Genomic DNA, 18,805 nt, shown 5'->3' with positions numbered 1-18,805 from the left:
TGAAGCTTGTTCAAGAGACTTGAAGCTTTTTTTTCTGGAAATACTTTCCTAACAGAATTTTGCAAATGTTATGAAACTAAATATTGATTCATTTTTAAATAATTCTCCTAGCCTCTAGGACTAAAATGACTCTTTCCCAAATGATCTTGGTAAACATACTTTGCTTTAGTTATTTTCACACTTCCTATGGACTTCTCCTTTGACTAAACTCCATTATTATTCTGGAGGTTGTTTAAACAGAATGCAAAGTATTTTCTAGAAAACCCTCATGTCTAACAGCATACATTTAATTCAACTATATGGCTTATATCAAAACAGGAACATGTTTTGTTGTCTTCTAATATGGACTGCATCTAGAAATGAACTGTATTGCTGACCAAGTGAACTGGGGTGAAAGTTGCTCAAGGAATCATGTCTTATTTCTTGAGCATCAACAAAACACTACATGCTAAGATATGACAAGCAAATAAAAGGTACTGCTGAGATTTGAACTCAGGATCTCCTGTTTACGAGACAGGCACTTTAACCAACTAAGCCGCAGCACCATATAGAAGCCCCTGTTTAATATTAAAAAAAATATATGTAAAGTATAATTTTTGGTAATAATATTTGAAATGCTTTTTGAGACATGTATTTTATCAAAGTTTAAAACAGTTGGCAATTTTGAATGAATAAGTGAATAAATAAATATGTTTTTATTCTCTTCTTTCTTTTGTGAAATACAGGCCCTTATTTCTTACAATGTATTGCCATGTGAATTTCTAGTATTCTATTTTGTAGCAGTTATTATGGATTTCTCTTTAAAGGAATCCTACATGAGAATTAGTGCCAGTATTTTCTGATGCTCACATAGTAAAAACATGAAGTAAAATTAAAAAGTATCTTAAAAAGATAGAACAATTTTTAGCATTTTATCTTTAAGCTTTTTCAAGAAAAGCAAAGCAGTTTTGGAAACACTTTGTTAACACAATTTTGGATGTTATGGAACTAAATATTGTTTAATTTTCAATTGTTCTCCCAGCTGTTATGATAAAAATTACTCTCTCTCTATTTATCTTAGAAAATGTACTTGTAACTGACATTTTATAAAATTCCCTGCATGATTCTCCTTTGACTGCACATGATATTAATCATGGAGCTTGCTCAAGCATAATAAATGCTATTTTCTGGAAATTTCTGATGTTTGCCTTAGCATCAGTTTATTTTTAAAAAAAAATAGCTTATACTCAAGAATGGGAATATAGCATTATTTTGTGTTTTTCTGATATGGACTTTTTCTAGAAATGTAGTACATTGTTCATCAAGTAAGCCTGGGTGAAAGCTACTACAGTTGTCACGTCTCATATTGTAACGAATCAACAACAAACTACATACTTAGTAGATGAAAATGAATCAAACAAAGGCACTACTGAGATTTGAACTCAGGATCTCCTGTTTACTAGACAGGCGCTTTAACCAACTAAGCCACAGCACCACATGGAAAGAAGCTTTTTTACATGCTATTTTATGGAAATATCTGATGTTTATCTTAGCAACATTTTAATGCTAAAATATAGATTATATTCAAGAAAGGAAATATTGCATTATTTTGTGTTTGTCAGATGTAGACTTTATCTAGAAACATAGAACATTGTCCACCAAGTAAGCCAGAAAGAAGACTGCTAAAGTTTTCACATCTCATATTGTCATGAATCAACAACAAACTACATAATAAGGTGATGAAAATTAACTAAACAAAAGTCACTGCCAAGATTCGATTGCAGGATCTCCTGTTTACTAGACAGGCGTGTTAACCAGCTAAGCCACAGCACCACCTGCTCCAAAACTGCAAAGTGTCATATAATGAAAAATTATATATCTCATGTATGTTTTATGGTAACATTTTTTGAGATCCTTAAAAAGGCCGATGCTTAATCGATTCTTTAAAAGGTAAAAATAAAGAAAAAAAATACAGTATATGTTTTCTTCTCTACATTTATTTAAAAATTATAGGACTGTTTTTCTTAAAATGGTTTGGCAAAGTCACTCTCTTATATTAATTTTTTGTAGCAGTTATTATAGCATTCTCTTTAAAAACATCCTACAATGGATTAATGTTTGCTTTTTTATGATACAGAAACAGAAAAAATAAACTTGTAATTCAAATGAAGATCTCTATCTTCTAAATATAGATCTAATGTTAGCTTTTTTTCTTGAAGCTTGTTCAAGAGACTTGAAGCTTTTTTTTCTGGAAATACTTTCCTAACAGAATTTTGCAAATGTTATGAAACTAAATATTGATTCATTTTTAAATAATTCTCCTAGCCTCTAGGACTAAAATGACTCTTTCCCAAATGATCTTGGTAAACATACTTTGCTTTAGTTATTTTCACACTTCCTATGGACTTCTCCTTTGACTAAACTCCATTATTATTCTGGAGGTTGTTTAAACAGAATGCAAAGTATTTTCTAGAAAACCCTCATGTCTAACAGCATACATTTAATTCAACTATATGGTTTATATCAAAACAGGAACATGTTTTGTTGTCTTCTAATATGGACTGCATCTAGAAATGAACTGTATTGCTGACCAAGTGAACTGGGGTGAAAGTTGCTCAAGGAATCATGTCTTATTTCTTGAGCATCAACAATACACTACATGCTAAGATATGACAAGCAAATAAAAGGTACTGCTGAGATTTGAACTCAGGATCTCTTGTTTACGAGACAGGCACTTTAACCAACTAAGCCACAGCACCATATAGAAGCCCCTGTTTAATATTAAAAAAAATATATGTAAAGTATAATTTTTGGTAATAATATTTGAAATGCTTTTTGAGACATGTATTTTATCAAAGTTTAAAACAGTTGGCAATTTTGAATGAATAAGTGAATAAATAAATATGTTTTTATTCTCTTCTTTCTTTTGTGAAATACAGGCCCTTATTTCTTACAATGTATTGCCAAGTGACTTTCTAGTATACTATTTTGTAGCAGTTATTATGGATTTCTCTTTAAAGGAATCCTACATGAGAATTAGTGCCAGTATTTTCTGATGCTCACATAGTAAAAACATGAAGTAAAATTAAAAAGTATCTTAAAAAGATAGAACAATTTTTAGCATTTTATCTTTAAGCTTTTTCAAGAAAAGCAAAGCAGTTTTGGAAACACTTTGTTAACACAATTTTGGATGTTATGGAACTAAATATTGTTTAATTTTCAATTGTTCTCCCAGCTGTTATGATAAAAATTACTCTCTCTCTATTTATCTTAGAAAATGTACTTGTAACTGACATTTTATAAAATTCCCTGCATGATTCTCCTTTGACTGCACATGATATTAATCATGGAGCTTGCTCAAGCATAATAAATGCTATTTTCTGGAAATTTCTGATGTTTGCCTTAGCATCAGTTTATTTAAAAAAAAAATAGCTTATACTCAAGAATGGGAATATAGCATTATTTTGTGTTTTTCTGATATGGACTTTTTCTAGAAATGTAGTACATTGTTCATCAAGTAAGCCTGGGAGAAAGCTACTACAGTTGTCACGTCTCATATTGTAACGAATCAACAACAAACTACATACTTAGTAGATGAAAATGAATCAAACAAAGGCACTGCTGAGATTTGAACTCAGGATCTCCTGTTTACTAGACAGGCGCTTTAACCAACTAAGCCACAGCACCACATGGAAAGAAGCTTTTTTACATGCTATTTTATGGAAATATCTGATGTTTATCTTAGCAACATTTTAATGCTAAAATATAGATTATATTCAAGAAAGGAAATATTGCATTATTTTGTGTTTGTCAGATGTAGACTTTATCTAGAAACATAGAACATTGTCCACCAAGTAAGCCAGAAAGAAGACTGCTAAAGTTTTCACATCTCATATTGTCATGAATCAACAACAAACTACATAATAAGGTGATGAAAATTAACTAAACAAAAGTCACTGCCAAGATTCGATTGCAGGATCTCCTGTTTACTAGACAGGCGTGTTAACCAGCTAAGCCACAGCACCACCTGCTCCAAAGTGTCATATAATGAAAAATTATATATCTCATGTATGTTTTATGGTAACATTTTTTGAGATCCTTAAAAAGGCCGATGCTTAATCGATTCTTTAAAAGGTAAAAATAAAGAAAAAAAATACAGTATATGTTTTCTTCTCTACATTTATTTAAAAATTATAGGACTGTTTTTCTTAAAATGGTTTGGCAAAGTCACTCTCTTATATTAATTTTTTGTAGCAGTTATTATAGCATTCTCTTTAAAAACATCCTACAATGGATTAATGTTTGCTTTTTTATGATACAGAAACAGAAAAAATAAACTTGTAATTCAAATGAAGATCTCTATCTTCTAAATATAGATCTAATGTTAGCTTTTTTTCTTGAAGCTTGTTCAAGAGACTTGAAGCTTTTTTTTCTGGAAATACTTTCCTAACAGAATTTTGCAAATGTTATGAAACTAAATATTGATTCATTTTTAAATAATTCTTCTAGCCTCTAGGACTAAAATGACTCTTTCCCAAATGATCTTGGTAAACATACTTTGCTTTAGTTATTTTCACACTTCCTATGGACTTCTCCTTTGACTAAACTCCATTATTATTCTGGAGGTTGTTTAAACAGAATGCAAAGTATTTTCTAGAAAACCCTCATGTCTAACAGCATACATTTAATTCAACTATATGGTTTATATCAAAACAGGAACATGTTTTGTTGTCTTCTAATATGGACTGCATCTAGAAATGAACTGTATTGCTGACCAAGTGAACTGGGGTGAAAGTTGCTCAAGGAATCATGTCTTATTTCTTGAGCATCAACAATACACTACATGCTAAGATATGACAAGCAAATAAAAGGTACTGCTGAGATTTGAACTCAGGATCTCCTGTTTACGAGACAGGCACTTTAACCAACTAAGCCACAGCACCATATAGAAGCCCCTGTTTAATATTAAACAAAATATATGTAAAGTATCATTTTTGGTAAAAATATTTGAAATGCTTTTTGAGACATGTATTTTATCAAAGTTTAAAACGGTTGGCAATTTTGAATGAATAAGTGAATAAATAAATATGTTTTTATTCTCTCCTTTCTTTTGTGAAATACAGGCCCTTATTTCTTACAATGTATTGCCAAGTGACATTCTATTATACTATTTTGTAGCAGTTATTATGGATTTCTCTTTAAAGGAATCCTACATGAGAATTAGTGCCAGTATTTTCTGATGCTCACATAGTAAAAACATGAAGTAAAATTAAAAAGTATCTTAAAAAGATAGAACAATTTTTAGCATTTTATCTTTAAGCTTTTTCAAGAAAAGCAAAGCAGTTTTGGAAACACTTTGTTAACACAATTTTGGATGTTATGGAACTAAATATTGTTTAATTTTCAATTGTTCTCCCAGCTGTTATGATAAAAATTACGCTCTCTCTATTTATCTTAGAAAATGTACTTGTAACTGACATTTTATAAAATTCCCTGCATGATTCTCCTTTGACTGCACATGATATTAATCATGGAGCTTGCTCAAGCATAATAAATGCTATTTTCTGGAAATTTCTGATGTTTGCCTTAGCATCAGTTTATTTTTTAAAAAAATAGCTTATACTCAAGAATGGGAATATAGCATTATTTTGTGTTTTTCTGATATGGACTTTTTCTGATATGGACTTTTTCTAGAATTGTAGTACATTGTTCATCAAGTAAGCCTGGGAGAAAGCTACTACAGTTGTTACGTCTCATATTGTAACGAATCAACAACAAACTACATACTTAGTAGATGAAAATGAATCAAACAAAGGCACTGCTGAGATTTGAACTCAGGATCTCCTGTTTACTAGACAGGCGCTTTAACCAACTAAGCCACAGCACCACCTGGAACGAAGCTTTTTTACATGCTATTTTATGGAAATATCTGATGTTTATCTTAGCAACATTTTAATGCTAAAATATAGATTATATTCAAGAAAGGAAAAATTGCATTATTTTGTGTTTGTCAGATGTAGACTTTATCTAGAAACATAGAACATTGTCCACCAAGTAAGCCAGAAAGAAGACTGCTAAAGTTTTCACATCTCATATTGTCATGAATCAACAACAAACTACATAATAAAGTGATGAAAATTAACTAAACAAAAGTCACTGCCAAGATTCGATTGCAGGATCTCCTGTTTACTAGACAGGCGTGTTAACCAGCTAAGCCACAGCACCACCTGCTCCAAAGTGTCATATAATGAAAAATTATATATCTCATGTATGTTTTATGGTAACATTTTTTGAGAACCTTAAAAAGGCCGATGCTTAATCGATTCTTTTAAAGGTAAAAATAAAGAAAAAAAATACAGTATATGTTTTCTTCTCTACATTTATTTAAAAATTATAGGACTGTTTTTCTTAAAATGGTTTGGCAAAGTCACTCTCTTATATTAATTTTTTGTAGCAGTTATTATAGCTTTCTCTTTAAAAGCATCCTACAATGGATTAATGTTTGCTTTTTTATGATACAGAAACAGAAAAAATAAACTTGTAATTCAAATGAAGATCTCTATCTTCTAAATATAGATCTAATGTTAGCTTTTTTTCTTGAAGCTTGTTCAAGAGACTTGAAGCTTTTTTTTCTGGAAATACTTTCCTAACAGAATTTTGCAAATGTTATGAAACTAAATATTGATTCATTTTTAAATAATTCTCCTAGCCTCTAGGACTAAAATGACTCTTTCCCAAATGATCTTGGTAAACATACTTTGCTTTAGTTATTTTCACACTTCCTATGGACTTCTCCTTTGACTAAACTCCATTATTTTTCTGGAGGTTGTTTAAACAGAATGCAAAGTATTTTCTAGAAAACTCTCATGTCTAACAGCATACATTTAATTCAACTATATGGCTTATATCAAAACAGGAACATGTTTTGTTGTCTTCTAATATGGACTGCATCTAGAAATGAACTGTATTGCTGACCAAGTGAACTGGGGTGAAAGTTGCTCAAGGAATCACGTCTTATTTCTTGAGCATCAACAATACACTACATGCTAAGATATGACAAGCAAATAAAAGGTACTGCTGAGATTTGAACTCAGGATCTCCTGTTTACAAGACAGGCACTTTAACCAACTAAGCCACAGCACCATATAGAAGCCCCTGTTTAATATTAAAAAAAATATATGTAAAGTATAATTTTTGGTAAAAATTTTTGAAATGCTTTTTGAGACATGTATTTTATCAAAGTTTAAAACAGTTGGCAATTTTGAATGAATAAGTGACTAAATAAATATGTTTTTATTCTCTTCTTTCTTTTGTGAAATACAGGCCCTTATTTCTTACAATGTATTGCCAAGTGACTTTCTAGTATACTATTTTGTAGCAGTTATTATGGATTTCTCTTTAAAGGAATCCTACATGAAAATTAGTGCCAGTATTTTCTGATGCTCACATAGTAAAAACATGAAGTAAAATTAAAAAGTATCTTAAAAAGATAGAACAATTTTTAGCATTTTATCTTTAAAGCTTTTTCAAGAAAAGCAAAGCAGTTTTGGAAACACTTTGTTAACACAATTTTGGATGTTATGGAACTAAATATTGTTTAATTTTCAATTGTTCTCCCAGCTGTTATGATAAAAATTACTCTCTCTCTATTTATCTTAGAAAATGTACTTGTAACTGACATTTTATAAAATTCCCTGCATGATTCTCCTTTGACTGCACATGATATTAATCATGGAGCTTGCTCAAGCATAATAAATGCTATTTTCTGGAAATTTCTGATGTTTGCCTTAGCATCAGTTTATTTTTTTTAAAAATAGCTTATACTCAAGAATGGGAATATAGCATTATTTTGTGTTTTTCTGATATGGACTTTTTCTAGAAATGTAGTAAATTGGTCATCAAGTAAGCCTGGGTGAAAGCTACTACAGTTGTACCGTCTCATATTGTAACGAATCAACAACAAACTACATACTTAGTAGATGAAAATGAATCAAACAAAGGCACTGCTGAGATTTGAACTCAGGACCTCCTGTTTACTAGACAGGCGCTTTAACCAACTAAGCCACAGCACCACATGGAAAGAAGTTTTTTTACATGCTATTTTATGGAAATATCTGATGTTTATCTTAGCAACATTTTAATGCTAAAATATAGATTATATTCAAGAAAGGAAATATTGCATTATTTTGTGTTTGTCAGATGTAGACTTTATCTAGAAACATAGAACATTGTCCACCAAGTAAGCCAGAAAGAAGACTGCTAAAGTTTTCACATCTCATATTGTCATGAATCAACAACAAACTACATAATAAGGTGATGAAAATTAACTAAACAAAAGTCACTGCCAAGATTCGATTGCAGGATCTCCTGTTTACTAGACAGGCGTGTTAACCAGCTAAGCCACAGCACAACCTGCTCCAAAGTGTCATATAATGAAAAATTATATATCTCATGTATGTTTTATGCTAACATTTTTTGAGATCCTTAAAAAGGCCGATGCTTAATCGATTCTTTTAAAGGTAATAATAAAGAAAAAAATACAGTATATGTTTTCTTCTCTACATTTATTTAAAAATTATAGGACTGTTTTTCTTAAAATGGTTTGGCAAAGTCACTCTCTTATATTAATTTTTTGTAGCAGTTATTATAGCTTTCTCTTTAAAAGCATCCTACAATGGATTAATGTTTGCTTTTTTATGATACAGAAACAGAAAAAATAAACTTGTAATTCAAATGAAGATCTCTATCTTCTAAATATAGATCTAATGTTAGCTTTTTTTCTTGAAGCTTGTTCAAGAGACTTGAAGCTTTTTTTTCTGGAAATACTTTCCTAACAGAATTTTGCAAATGTTATGAAACTAAATATTGATTCATTTTTAAATAATTCTCCTAGCCTCTAGGACTAAAATGACTCTTTCCCAAATGATCTTGGTAAACATACTTTGCTTTAGTTATTTTCACACTTCCTATGGACTTCTCCTTTGACTAAACTCCATTATTATTCTGGAGGTTGTTTAAACAGAATGCAAAGTATTTTCTAGAAAACTCTCATGTCTAACAGCATACATTTAATTCCACTGTATGGCTTATATCAAAACAGGAACATGTTTTATTGTCTTCTAATATGGACTGCATCTAGAAATGAACTGTATTGCTGACCAAGTGAACTGGGGTGAAAGTTGCTCAAGGAATCACGTCTTATTTCTTGAGCATCAACAATACACTACATGCTAAGATATGACAAGCAAATAAAAGGTACTGCTGAGATTTGAACTCAGGATCTCCTGTTTATGAGACAGGCACTTTAACCAACTAATCCACAGCACCATATAGAAGCCCCTGTTTAATATTAAACAAAATATATGTAAAGTATCATTTTTGGTAAAAATATTTGAAATGCTTTTTGAGACATGTATTTTATCAAAGTTTAAAACGGTTGGCAATTTTGAATGAATAAGTGAATAAATAAATATGTTTTTATTCTCTCCTTTCTTTTGTGAAATACAGGCCCTTATTTCTTACAATGTATTGCCAAGTGACATTCTATTATACTATTTTGTAGCAGTTATTATGGATTTCTCTTTAAAGGAATCCTACATGAGAATTAGTGCCAGTATTTTCTGATGCTCACATAGTAAAAACATGAAGTAAAATTAAAAAGTATCTTAAAAAGATAGAACAATTTTTAGCATTTTATCTTTAAGCTTTTTCAAGAAAAGCAAAGCAGTTTTGGAAACACTTTGTTAACACAATTTTGGATGTTATGGAACTAAATATTGTTTAATTTTCAATTGTTCTCCCAGCTGTTATGATAAAAATTACGCTCTCTCTATTTATCTTAGAAAATGTACTTGTAACTGACATTTTATAAAATTCCCTGCATGATTCTCCTTTGACTGCACATGATATTAATCATGGAGCTTGCTCAAGCATAATAAATGCTATTTTCTGGAAATTTCTGATGTTTGCCTTAGCATCAGTTTATTTTTTAAAAAAATAGCTTATACTCAAGAATGGGAATATAGCATTATTTTGTGTTTTTCTGATATGGACTTTTTCTAGAAATGTAGTACATTGTTCATCAAGTAAGCCTGGGAGAAAGCTACTACAGTTGTCACGTCTCATATTGTAACGAATCAACAACAAACTACATACTTAGTAGATGAAAATGAATCAAACAAAGGCACTGCTGAGATTTGAACTCAGGATCTCCTGTTTACTAGACAGGCGCTTTAACCAACTAAGCCACAGCACCACCTGGAACAAAGCTTTTTTACATGCTATTTTATGGAAATATCTGATGTTTGTCTTAGCAACATTTTAAAGCTAAAATGTAGATTATATTCAAGAAAGGAAATATTGCATTATTTTGTGTTTGTCAGATGTAGACTTTATCTAGAAACATAGAACATTGTCCACCAAGTAAGCCAGAAAGAAGACTGCTAAAGTTTTCACATCTCATATTGTCATGAATCAACAACAAACTACATAATAAGGTGATGAAAATTAACTAAACAAAAGTCACTGCCAAGATTCGATTGCAGGATCTCCTGTTTACTAGACAGGCGTGTTAACCAGCTAAGCCACAGCACCACCTGCTCCAAAGTGTCATATAATGAAAAATTATATATCTCATGTATGTTTTATGCTAACATTTTTTGAGATCCTTAAAAAGGCCGATGCTTAATCGATTCTTTAAAAGGTAAAAATAAAGAAAAAAAATACAGTATATGTTTTCTTCTCTACATTTATTTAAAAATTATAGGACTGTTTTTCTTAAAATGGTTTGGCAAAGTCACTCTCTTATATTAATTTTTTGTAGCAGTTATTATAGCATTCTCTTTAAAAACATCCTACAATGGATTAATGTTTGCTTTTTTATGATACAGAAACAGAAAAAATAAACTTGTAATTCAAATGAAGATCTCTATCTTCTAAATATAGATCTAATGTTAGCTTTTTTTCTTGAAGCTTGTTCAAGAGACTTGAAGCTTTTTTTTCTGGAAATACTTTCCTAACAGAATTTTGCAAATGTTATGAAACTAAATATTGATTCATTTTTAAATAATTCTCCTAGCCTCTAGGACTAAAATGACTCTTTCCCAAATGATCTTGGTAAACATACTTTGCTATAGTTATTTTCACACTTCCTATGGACTTCTCCTTTGACTAAACTCCATTATTATTCTGGAGGTTGTTTAAACAGAATGCAAAGTATTTTCTAGAAAACCCTCATGTCTAACAGCATACATTTAATTCAACTATATGGCTTATATCAAAACAGGAACATGTTTTGTTGTCTTCTAATATGGACTGCATCTAGAAATGAACTGTATTGCTGACCAAGTGAACTGGGGTGAAAGTTGCTCAAGGAATCATGTCTTATTTCTTGAGCATCAACAATACACTACATGCTAAGATATGACAAGCAAATAAAAGGTACTGCGGAGATTTGAACTCAGGATCTCCTGTTTACGAGACAGGCACTTTAACCAACTAAGCCACAGCACCATATAGAAGCCCCTGTTTAATATTAAAAAAAATATATGTAAAGTATAATTTTTGGTAATAATATTTGAAATGCTTTTTGAGACATGTATTTTATCAAAGTTTAAAACAGTTGGCAATTTTGAATGAATAAGTGAATAAATAAATATGTTTTTATTCTCTTCTTTCTTTTGTGAAATACAGGCCCTTATTTCTTACAATGTATTGCCATGTGACTTTCTAGAATTCTATTTTGTAGCAGTTATTATGGATTTCTCTTTAAAGGAATCCTACATGAGAATTAGTGCCAGTATTTTCTGATGCTCACATAGTAAAAACATGAAGTAAAATTAAAAAGTATCTTAAAAAGATAGAACAATTTTTAGCATTTTATCTTTAAGCTTTTTCAAGAAAAGCAAAGCAGTTTTGGAAACACTTTGTTAACACAATTTTGGATGTTATGGAACTAAATATTGTTTAATTTTCAATTGTTCTCCCAGCTGTTATGATAAAAATTACTCTCTCTCTATTTATCTTAGAAAATGTACTTGTAACTGACATTTTATAAAATTCCCTGCATGATTCTCCTTTGACTGCACATGATATTAATCATGGAGCTTGCTCAAGCATAATAAATGCTATTTTCTGGAAATTTCTGATGTTTGCCTTAGCATCAGTTTATTTTTAAAAAAAATAGCTTATACTCAAGAATGGGAATATAGCATTATTTTGTGTTTTTCTGATATGGACTTTTTCTAGAAATGTAGTACATTGTTCATCAAGTAAGCCTGGGTGAAAGCTACTACAGTTGTCACGTCTCATATTGTAACGAATCAACAACAAACTACATACTTAGTAGATGAAAAAGAATCAAACAAAGGCACTGCTGAGATTTGAACTCAGGATCTCCTGTTTACTAGACAGGCGCTTTAACCAACTAAGCCACAGCACCACATGGAAAGAAGCTTTTTTACATGCTATTTTATGGAAATATCTGATGATTATCTTAGCAACATTTTAATGCTAAAATATAGATTATATTCAAAAAAGGAAAAATTGAATTATTTTGTGTTTGTCAGATGTAGACTTTATCTAGAAACATAGAAGATTGTCCACCAAGTAAGCCAGAAAGAAGACTGCTAAAGTTTTCACATCTCATATTGTCATGAATCAACAACAAACTACATAATAAGGTGATGAAAATTAACTAAACAAAAGTCACTGCCAAGATTCGATTGCAGGATCTCCTGTTTACTAGACAGGCGTGTTAACCAGCTAAGCCACAGCACCACCTGCTCCAAAGTGTCATATAATGAAAAATTATATATCTCATGTATGTTTTATGGTAACATTTTTTGAGATCCTTAAAAAGGCCGATGCTTAATCGATTCTTTAAAAGGTAAAAATAAAGAAAAAAAATACAGTATATGTTTTCTTCTCTACATTTATTTAAAAATTATAGGACTGTTTTTCTTAAAATGGTTTGGCAAAGTCACTCTCTTATATTATTTTTTTGTAGCAGTTATTATAGCATTCTCTTTAAAAACATCCTACAATGGATTAATGTTTGCTTTTTTATGATACAGAAACAGAAAAAATAAACTTGTAATTCAAATGAAGATCTCTATCTTCTAAATATAGATCTAATGTTAGCTTTTTTTCTTGAAGCTTGTTCAAGAGACTTGAAGCTTTTTTTTCTGGAAATACTTTCCTAACAGAATTTTGCAAATGTTATGAAACTAAATATTGATTCATTTTTAAATAATTCTCCTAGCCTCTAGGACTAAAATGACTCTTTCCCAAATGATCTTGGTAAACATACTTTGCTTTAGTTATTTTCACACTTCCTATGGACTTCTCCTTTGACTAAACTCCATTATTATTCTGGAGGTTGTTTAAACAGAATGCAAAGTATTTTCTAGAAAACCCTCATGTCTAACAGCATACATTTAATTCAACTATATGGCTTATATCAAAAAAGGAACATGTTTTGTTGTCTTCTAATATGGACTGCATCTAGAAATGAACTGTATTGCTGACCAAGTGAACTGGGGTGAAAGTTGCTCAAGGAATCATGTCTTATTTCTTGAGCATCAACAATACACTACATGCTAAGATATGACAAGCAAATAAAAGGTACTGCTGAGATTTGAACTCAGGATCTCTTGTTTACGAGACAGGCACTTTAACCAACTAAGCCACAGCACCATATAGAAGCCCCTGTTTAATATTAAAAAAAATATATGTAAAGTATAATTTTTGGTAATAATATTTGAAATGCTTTTTGAGACATGTATTTTATCAAAGTTTAAAACAGTTGGCAATTTTGAATGAATAAGTGAATAAATAAATATGTTTTTATTCTCTTCTTTCTTTTGTGAAATACAGGCCCTTATTTCTTACAATGTATTGCCATGTGACTTTCAAGTATACTATTTTGTAGCAGTTATTATGGATTTCTCTTTAAAGGAATCCTACATGAGAATTAGTGCCAGTATATTCTGATGCTCACATAGTAAAAACATGAAGTAAAATTAAAAAGTATCTTAAAAAGATAGAACAATTTTTAGCATTTTATCTTTAAGCTTTTTCAAGAAAAGCAAAGCAGTTTTGGAAACACTTTGTTAACACAATTTTGGATGTTATGGAACTAAATATTGTTTAATTTTCAATTGTTCTCCCAGCTGTTATGATAAAAATTACTCTCTCTCTATTTATCTTAGAAAATGTACTTGTAACTGACATTTTATAAAATTCCCTGCATGATTCTCCTTTGACTGCACATGATATTAATCATGGAGCTTGCTCAAGCATAATAAATGCTATTTTCTGGAAATTTCTGATGTTTGCCTTAGCATCAGTTTATTTTTAAAAAAAATAGCTTATACTCAAGAATGGGAATATAGCATTATATTGGGTGTTTTTCTGATATGGACTTTTTCTAGAAATGTAGTACATTGTTCATCAAGTAAGCCTGGGTGAAAGCTACTACAGTTGTCACGTCTCATATTGTAACGAATCAACAACAAACTACATACTTAGTAGGTGAAAATGAATCAAACAAAGGCACTGCTGAGATTTGAACTCAGGATCTCCTGTTTACTAGACAGGCGCTTAAACCAACTAAGCCACAGCACCACATGGAAAGAAGCTTTTTTACATGCTAATTTATGGAAATATCTGATGTTTATCTTAGCAACATTTTAATGCTAAAATATAGATTATATTCAAGAAAGGAAATATTGCATTATTTTGTGTTTGTCAGATGTAGACTTTATCTAGAAACATAGAACATTGTCCACCAAGTAAGCCAGAAAGAAGACTGCTAAAGTTTTCACATCTCATATTGTCATGAATCAACAACAAACTACATAATAAGGTGATGAAAATTAACTAAACAAAAGTCACTGCCAAGATTCGATTGCAGGATCTCCTGTTTACTAGACAGGCGTGTTAACCAGCTAAGCCACAGCACCACCTGCTCCAAAGTGTCATATAATGAAAAATTATATATCTCATGTATGTTTTATGCTAACATTTTTTGAGATCCTTAAAAAGGCCGATGCTTAATCGATTCTTTAAAAGGTAAAAATAAAGAAAAAAAATACAGTATATGTTTTCTTCTCTACATTTATTTAAAAATTATAGGACTGTTTTTCTTAAAATAGTTTGGCAAAGTCACTCTCTTATATTAATTTTTTGTAGCAGTTATTATAGCATTCTCTTTAAAAACATCCTACAATGGATTAATGTTTGCTTTTTTATGATACAGAAACAGAAAAAATAAACTTGTAATTCAAATGAAGATCTCTATCTTCTAAATATAGATCTAATGTTAGCTTTTTTTCTTGAAGCTTGTTCAAGAGACTTGAAGCTTTTTTTTCTGGAAAAACTTTCCTAACAGAATTTTGCAAATGTTATGAAACTAAATATTGATTCATTTTTAAATAATTCTCCTAGCCTCTAGGACTAAAATGACTCTTTCCCAAATGATCTTGGTAAACATACTTTGCTTTAGTTATTTTCACACTTCCTATGGACTTCTCCTTTGACTAAACTCCATTATTATTCTGGAGGTTGTTTAAACAGAATGCAAAGTATTTTCTAGAAAACCCTCATGTCTAACAGCATACATTTAATTCAACTATATGGCTTATATCAAAAAAGGAACATGTTTTGTTGTCTTCTAATATGGACTGCATCTAGAAATGAACTGTATTGCTGACCAAGTGAACTGGGGTAAAAGTTGCTCAAGGAATCATGTCTTATTTCTTGAGCATCAACAATACACTACATGCTAAGATATGACAAGCAAATAAAAGGTACTGCTGAGATTTGAACTCAGGATCTCTTGTTTACGAGACAGGCACTTTAACCAACTAAGCCACAGCACCATATAGAAGCCCCTGTTTAATATTAAAAAAAATATATGTAAAGTATAATTTTTGGTAATAATATTTGAAATGCTTTTTGAGACATGTATTTTATCAAAGTTTAAAACAGTTGGCAATTTTGAATGAATAAGTGAATAAATAAATATGTTTTTATTCTCTTCTTTCTTTTGTGAAATACAGGCCCTTATTTCTTACAATGTATTGCCATGTGACTTTCAAGTATTCTATTTTGTAGCAGTTATTATGGATTTCTCTTTAAAGGAATCCTACATGAGAATTAGTGCCAGTATTTTCTGATGCTCACATAGTAAAAACATGAAGTAAAATTAAAAAGTATCTTAAAAAGATAGAACAATTTTTAGCATTTTATCTTTAAGCTTTTTCAAGAAAAGCAAAGCAGTTTTGGAAACACTTTGTTAACACAATTTTGGATGTTATGGAACTAAATATTGTTTAATTTTCAATTGTTCTCCCAGCTGTTATGATAAAAATTACTCTCTCTCTATTTATCTTAGAAAATGTACTTGTAACTGACATTTTATAAAATTCCCTGCATGATTCTCCTTTGACTGCACATGATATTAATCATGGAGCTTGCTCAAGCATAATAAATGCTATTTTCTGGAAATTTCTGATGTTTGCCTTAGCATCAGTTTATTTTTAAAAAAAATAGCTTATACTCAAGAATGGGAATATAGCATTATATTGGGTGTTTTTCTGATATGGACTTTTTCTAGAAATGTAGTACATTGTTCATCAAGTAAGCCTGGGTGAAAGCTACTACAGTTGTCACGTCTCATATTGTAACGAATCAACAACAAACTACATACTTAGTAGGTGAAAATGAATCAAACAAAGGCACTGCTGAGATTTGAACTCAGGATCTCCTGTTTACTAGACAGGCGCTTAAACCAACTAAGCCACAGCACCACATGGAAAGAAGCTTTTTTACATGCTAATTTATGGAAATATCTGATGTTTATCTTAGCAACATTTTAATGCTAAAATATAGATTATATTCAAGAAAGGAAATATTGCATTATTTTGTGTTTGTCAGATGTAGACTTTATCTAGAAACATAGAACATTGTCCACCAAGTAAGCCAGAAAGAAGACTGCTAAAGTTTTCACATCTCATATTGTCATGAATCAACAACAAACTACATAATAAGGTGATGAAAATTAACTAAACAAAAGTCACTGCCAAGATTCGATTGCAGGATCTCCTGTTTACTAGACAGGCGTGTTAACCAGCTAAGCCACAGCACCACCTGCTCCAAAGTGTCATATAATGAAAAATTATATATCTCATGTATGTTTTATGCTAACATTTTTTGAGATCCTTAAAAAGGCCGATGCTTAATCGATTCTTTAAAAGGTAAAAATAAAGAAAAAAAATACAGTATATGTTTTCTTCTCTACATTTATTTAAAAATTATAGGACTGTTTTTCTTAAAATGGTTTGGCAAAGTCACTCTCTTATATTAATTTTTTGTAGCAGTTATTATAGCATTCTCTTTAAAAACATCCTACAATGGATTAATGTTTGCTTTTTTATGATACAGAAACAGAAAAAATAAACTTGTAATTCAAATGAAGATCTCTATCTTCTAAATATAGATCTAATGTTAGCTTTTTTTCTTGAAGCTTGTTCAAGAGACTTGAAGCTTTTTTTTCTGGAAATACTTTTCTAACAGAATTTTGCAAATGTTATGAAACTAAATATTGATTCATTTTTAAATAATTCTCCTAGCCTCTAGGACTAAAATGACTCTTTCCCAAATGATCTTGGTAAACATACTTTGCTTTAGTTATTTTCACACTTCCTATGGACTTCTCCTTTGACTAAACTCCATTATTATTCTGGAGGTTGTTTAAACAGAATGCAAAGTATTTTCTAGAAAACCCTCATGTCTAACAGCATACATTTAATTCAACTATATGGCTTATATCAAAACAGGAACATGTTTTGTTGTCTTCTAATATGGACTGCATCTAGAAATGAACTGTATTGCTGACCAAGTGAACTGGGGTGAAAGTTGCTCAAGGAATCATGTCTTATTTCTTGAGCATCAACAAAACACTACATGCTAAGATATGACAAGCAAATAAAAGGTACTGCTGAGATTTGAACTCAGGATCTCCTGTTTACGAGACAGGCACTTTAACCAACTAAGCCGCAGCACCATATAGAAGCCCCTGTTTAATATTAAAAAAAATATATGTAAAGTATAATTTTTGGTAATAATATTTGAAATGCTTTTTGAGACATGTATTTTATCAAAGTTTAAAACAGTTGGCAATTTTGAATGAATAAGTGAATAAATAAATATGTTTTTATTCTCTTCTTTCTTTTGTGAAATACAGGCCCTTATTTCTTACAATGTATTGCCATGTGAATTTCTAGTATTCTATTTTGTAGCAGTTATTATGGATTTCTCTTTAAAGGAATCCTACATGAGAATTAGTGCCAGTATTTTCTGATGCTCACATAGTAAAAACATGAAGTAAAATTAAAAAGTATCTTAAAAAGATAGAACAATTTTTAGCATTTTATCTTTAAGCTTTTTCAAGAAAAGCAAAGCAGTTTTGGAAACACTTTGTTAACACAATTTTGGATGTTATGGAACTAAATATTGTTTAATTTTCAATTGTTCTCCCAGCTGTTATGATAAAAATTACTCTCTCTCTATTTATCTTAGAAAATGTACTTGTAACTGACATTTTATAAAATTCCCTGCATGATTCTCCTTTGACTGCACATGATATTAATCATGGAGCTTGCTCAAGCATAATAAATGCTATTTTCTGGAAATTTCTGATGTTTGCCTTAGCATCAGTTTATTTTTAAAAAAAATAGCTTATACTCAAGAATGGGAATATAGCATTATATTGGGTGTTTTTCTGATATGGACTTTTTCTAGAAATGTAGTACATTGTTCATCA

The 18,805-nt window shown here is 30.4% G+C and overlaps 16 non-coding genes across 16 annotated transcripts; all 16 read right to left on the bottom strand.

Annotated features, from left to right (window-relative positions):
• Nucleotides 1-471: 471 nt before the first annotated feature.
• Nucleotides 472-545, bottom strand: TRNAT-CGU (transfer RNA threonine (anticodon CGU)). The gene has a single exon. It is a non-coding gene; the product is annotated as a tRNA-Thr (tRNA).
• Nucleotides 546-1,400: 855 nt separating this feature from the next.
• TRNAT-AGU (transfer RNA threonine (anticodon AGU)) lies at nt 1,401-1,474 on the bottom strand. The gene has a single exon. It is a non-coding gene; the product is annotated as a tRNA-Thr (tRNA).
• A 1,190-nt stretch (nt 1,475-2,664) lies between these two features.
• Nucleotides 2,665-2,738, bottom strand: TRNAT-CGU (transfer RNA threonine (anticodon CGU)). The gene has a single exon. It is a non-coding gene; the product is annotated as a tRNA-Thr (tRNA).
• An 854-nt stretch (nt 2,739-3,592) lies between these two features.
• TRNAT-AGU (transfer RNA threonine (anticodon AGU)) lies at nt 3,593-3,666 on the bottom strand. The gene has a single exon. It is a non-coding gene; the product is annotated as a tRNA-Thr (tRNA).
• Nucleotides 3,667-4,848: 1,182 nt separating this feature from the next.
• On the bottom strand, nt 4,849-4,922 carry TRNAT-CGU (transfer RNA threonine (anticodon CGU)). Its single transcript has one exon. It is a non-coding gene; the product is annotated as a tRNA-Thr (tRNA).
• An 870-nt stretch (nt 4,923-5,792) lies between these two features.
• On the bottom strand, nt 5,793-5,866 carry TRNAT-AGU (transfer RNA threonine (anticodon AGU)). The gene has a single exon. It is a non-coding gene; the product is annotated as a tRNA-Thr (tRNA).
• A 1,182-nt stretch (nt 5,867-7,048) lies between these two features.
• TRNAT-UGU (transfer RNA threonine (anticodon UGU)) lies at nt 7,049-7,122 on the bottom strand. The gene has a single exon. It is a non-coding gene; the product is annotated as a tRNA-Thr (tRNA).
• Nucleotides 7,123-7,977: 855 nt separating this feature from the next.
• Nucleotides 7,978-8,051, bottom strand: TRNAT-AGU (transfer RNA threonine (anticodon AGU)). The gene has a single exon. It is a non-coding gene; the product is annotated as a tRNA-Thr (tRNA).
• A 2,109-nt stretch (nt 8,052-10,160) lies between these two features.
• Nucleotides 10,161-10,234, bottom strand: TRNAT-AGU (transfer RNA threonine (anticodon AGU)). The gene has a single exon. It is a non-coding gene; the product is annotated as a tRNA-Thr (tRNA).
• A 1,182-nt stretch (nt 10,235-11,416) lies between these two features.
• Nucleotides 11,417-11,490, bottom strand: TRNAT-CGU (transfer RNA threonine (anticodon CGU)). Its single transcript has one exon. It is a non-coding gene; the product is annotated as a tRNA-Thr (tRNA).
• An 854-nt stretch (nt 11,491-12,344) lies between these two features.
• TRNAT-AGU (transfer RNA threonine (anticodon AGU)) lies at nt 12,345-12,418 on the bottom strand. The gene has a single exon. It is a non-coding gene; the product is annotated as a tRNA-Thr (tRNA).
• A 1,182-nt stretch (nt 12,419-13,600) lies between these two features.
• TRNAT-CGU (transfer RNA threonine (anticodon CGU)) lies at nt 13,601-13,674 on the bottom strand. The gene has a single exon. It is a non-coding gene; the product is annotated as a tRNA-Thr (tRNA).
• Nucleotides 13,675-14,530: 856 nt separating this feature from the next.
• TRNAT-AGU (transfer RNA threonine (anticodon AGU)) lies at nt 14,531-14,604 on the bottom strand. The gene has a single exon. It is a non-coding gene; the product is annotated as a tRNA-Thr (tRNA).
• Nucleotides 14,605-15,786: 1,182 nt separating this feature from the next.
• TRNAT-CGU (transfer RNA threonine (anticodon CGU)) lies at nt 15,787-15,860 on the bottom strand. The gene has a single exon. It is a non-coding gene; the product is annotated as a tRNA-Thr (tRNA).
• Nucleotides 15,861-16,716: 856 nt separating this feature from the next.
• On the bottom strand, nt 16,717-16,790 carry TRNAT-AGU (transfer RNA threonine (anticodon AGU)). Its single transcript has one exon. It is a non-coding gene; the product is annotated as a tRNA-Thr (tRNA).
• A 1,182-nt stretch (nt 16,791-17,972) lies between these two features.
• TRNAT-CGU (transfer RNA threonine (anticodon CGU)) lies at nt 17,973-18,046 on the bottom strand. Its single transcript has one exon. It is a non-coding gene; the product is annotated as a tRNA-Thr (tRNA).
• Nucleotides 18,047-18,805: the final 759 nt, after the last annotated feature.

This window comes from Taudactylus pleione, unplaced genomic scaffold, assembly GCF_031769625.1.
Source record: "Taudactylus pleione unplaced genomic scaffold, aTauple2 ptg000100l, whole genome shotgun sequence".
NCBI lineage: Eukaryota > Metazoa > Chordata > Amphibia > Anura > Myobatrachidae > Taudactylus > Taudactylus pleione.
Note: the sequence above shows the minus strand (reverse complement) of the source record. Positions and strands in the feature narration are given on the sequence as shown.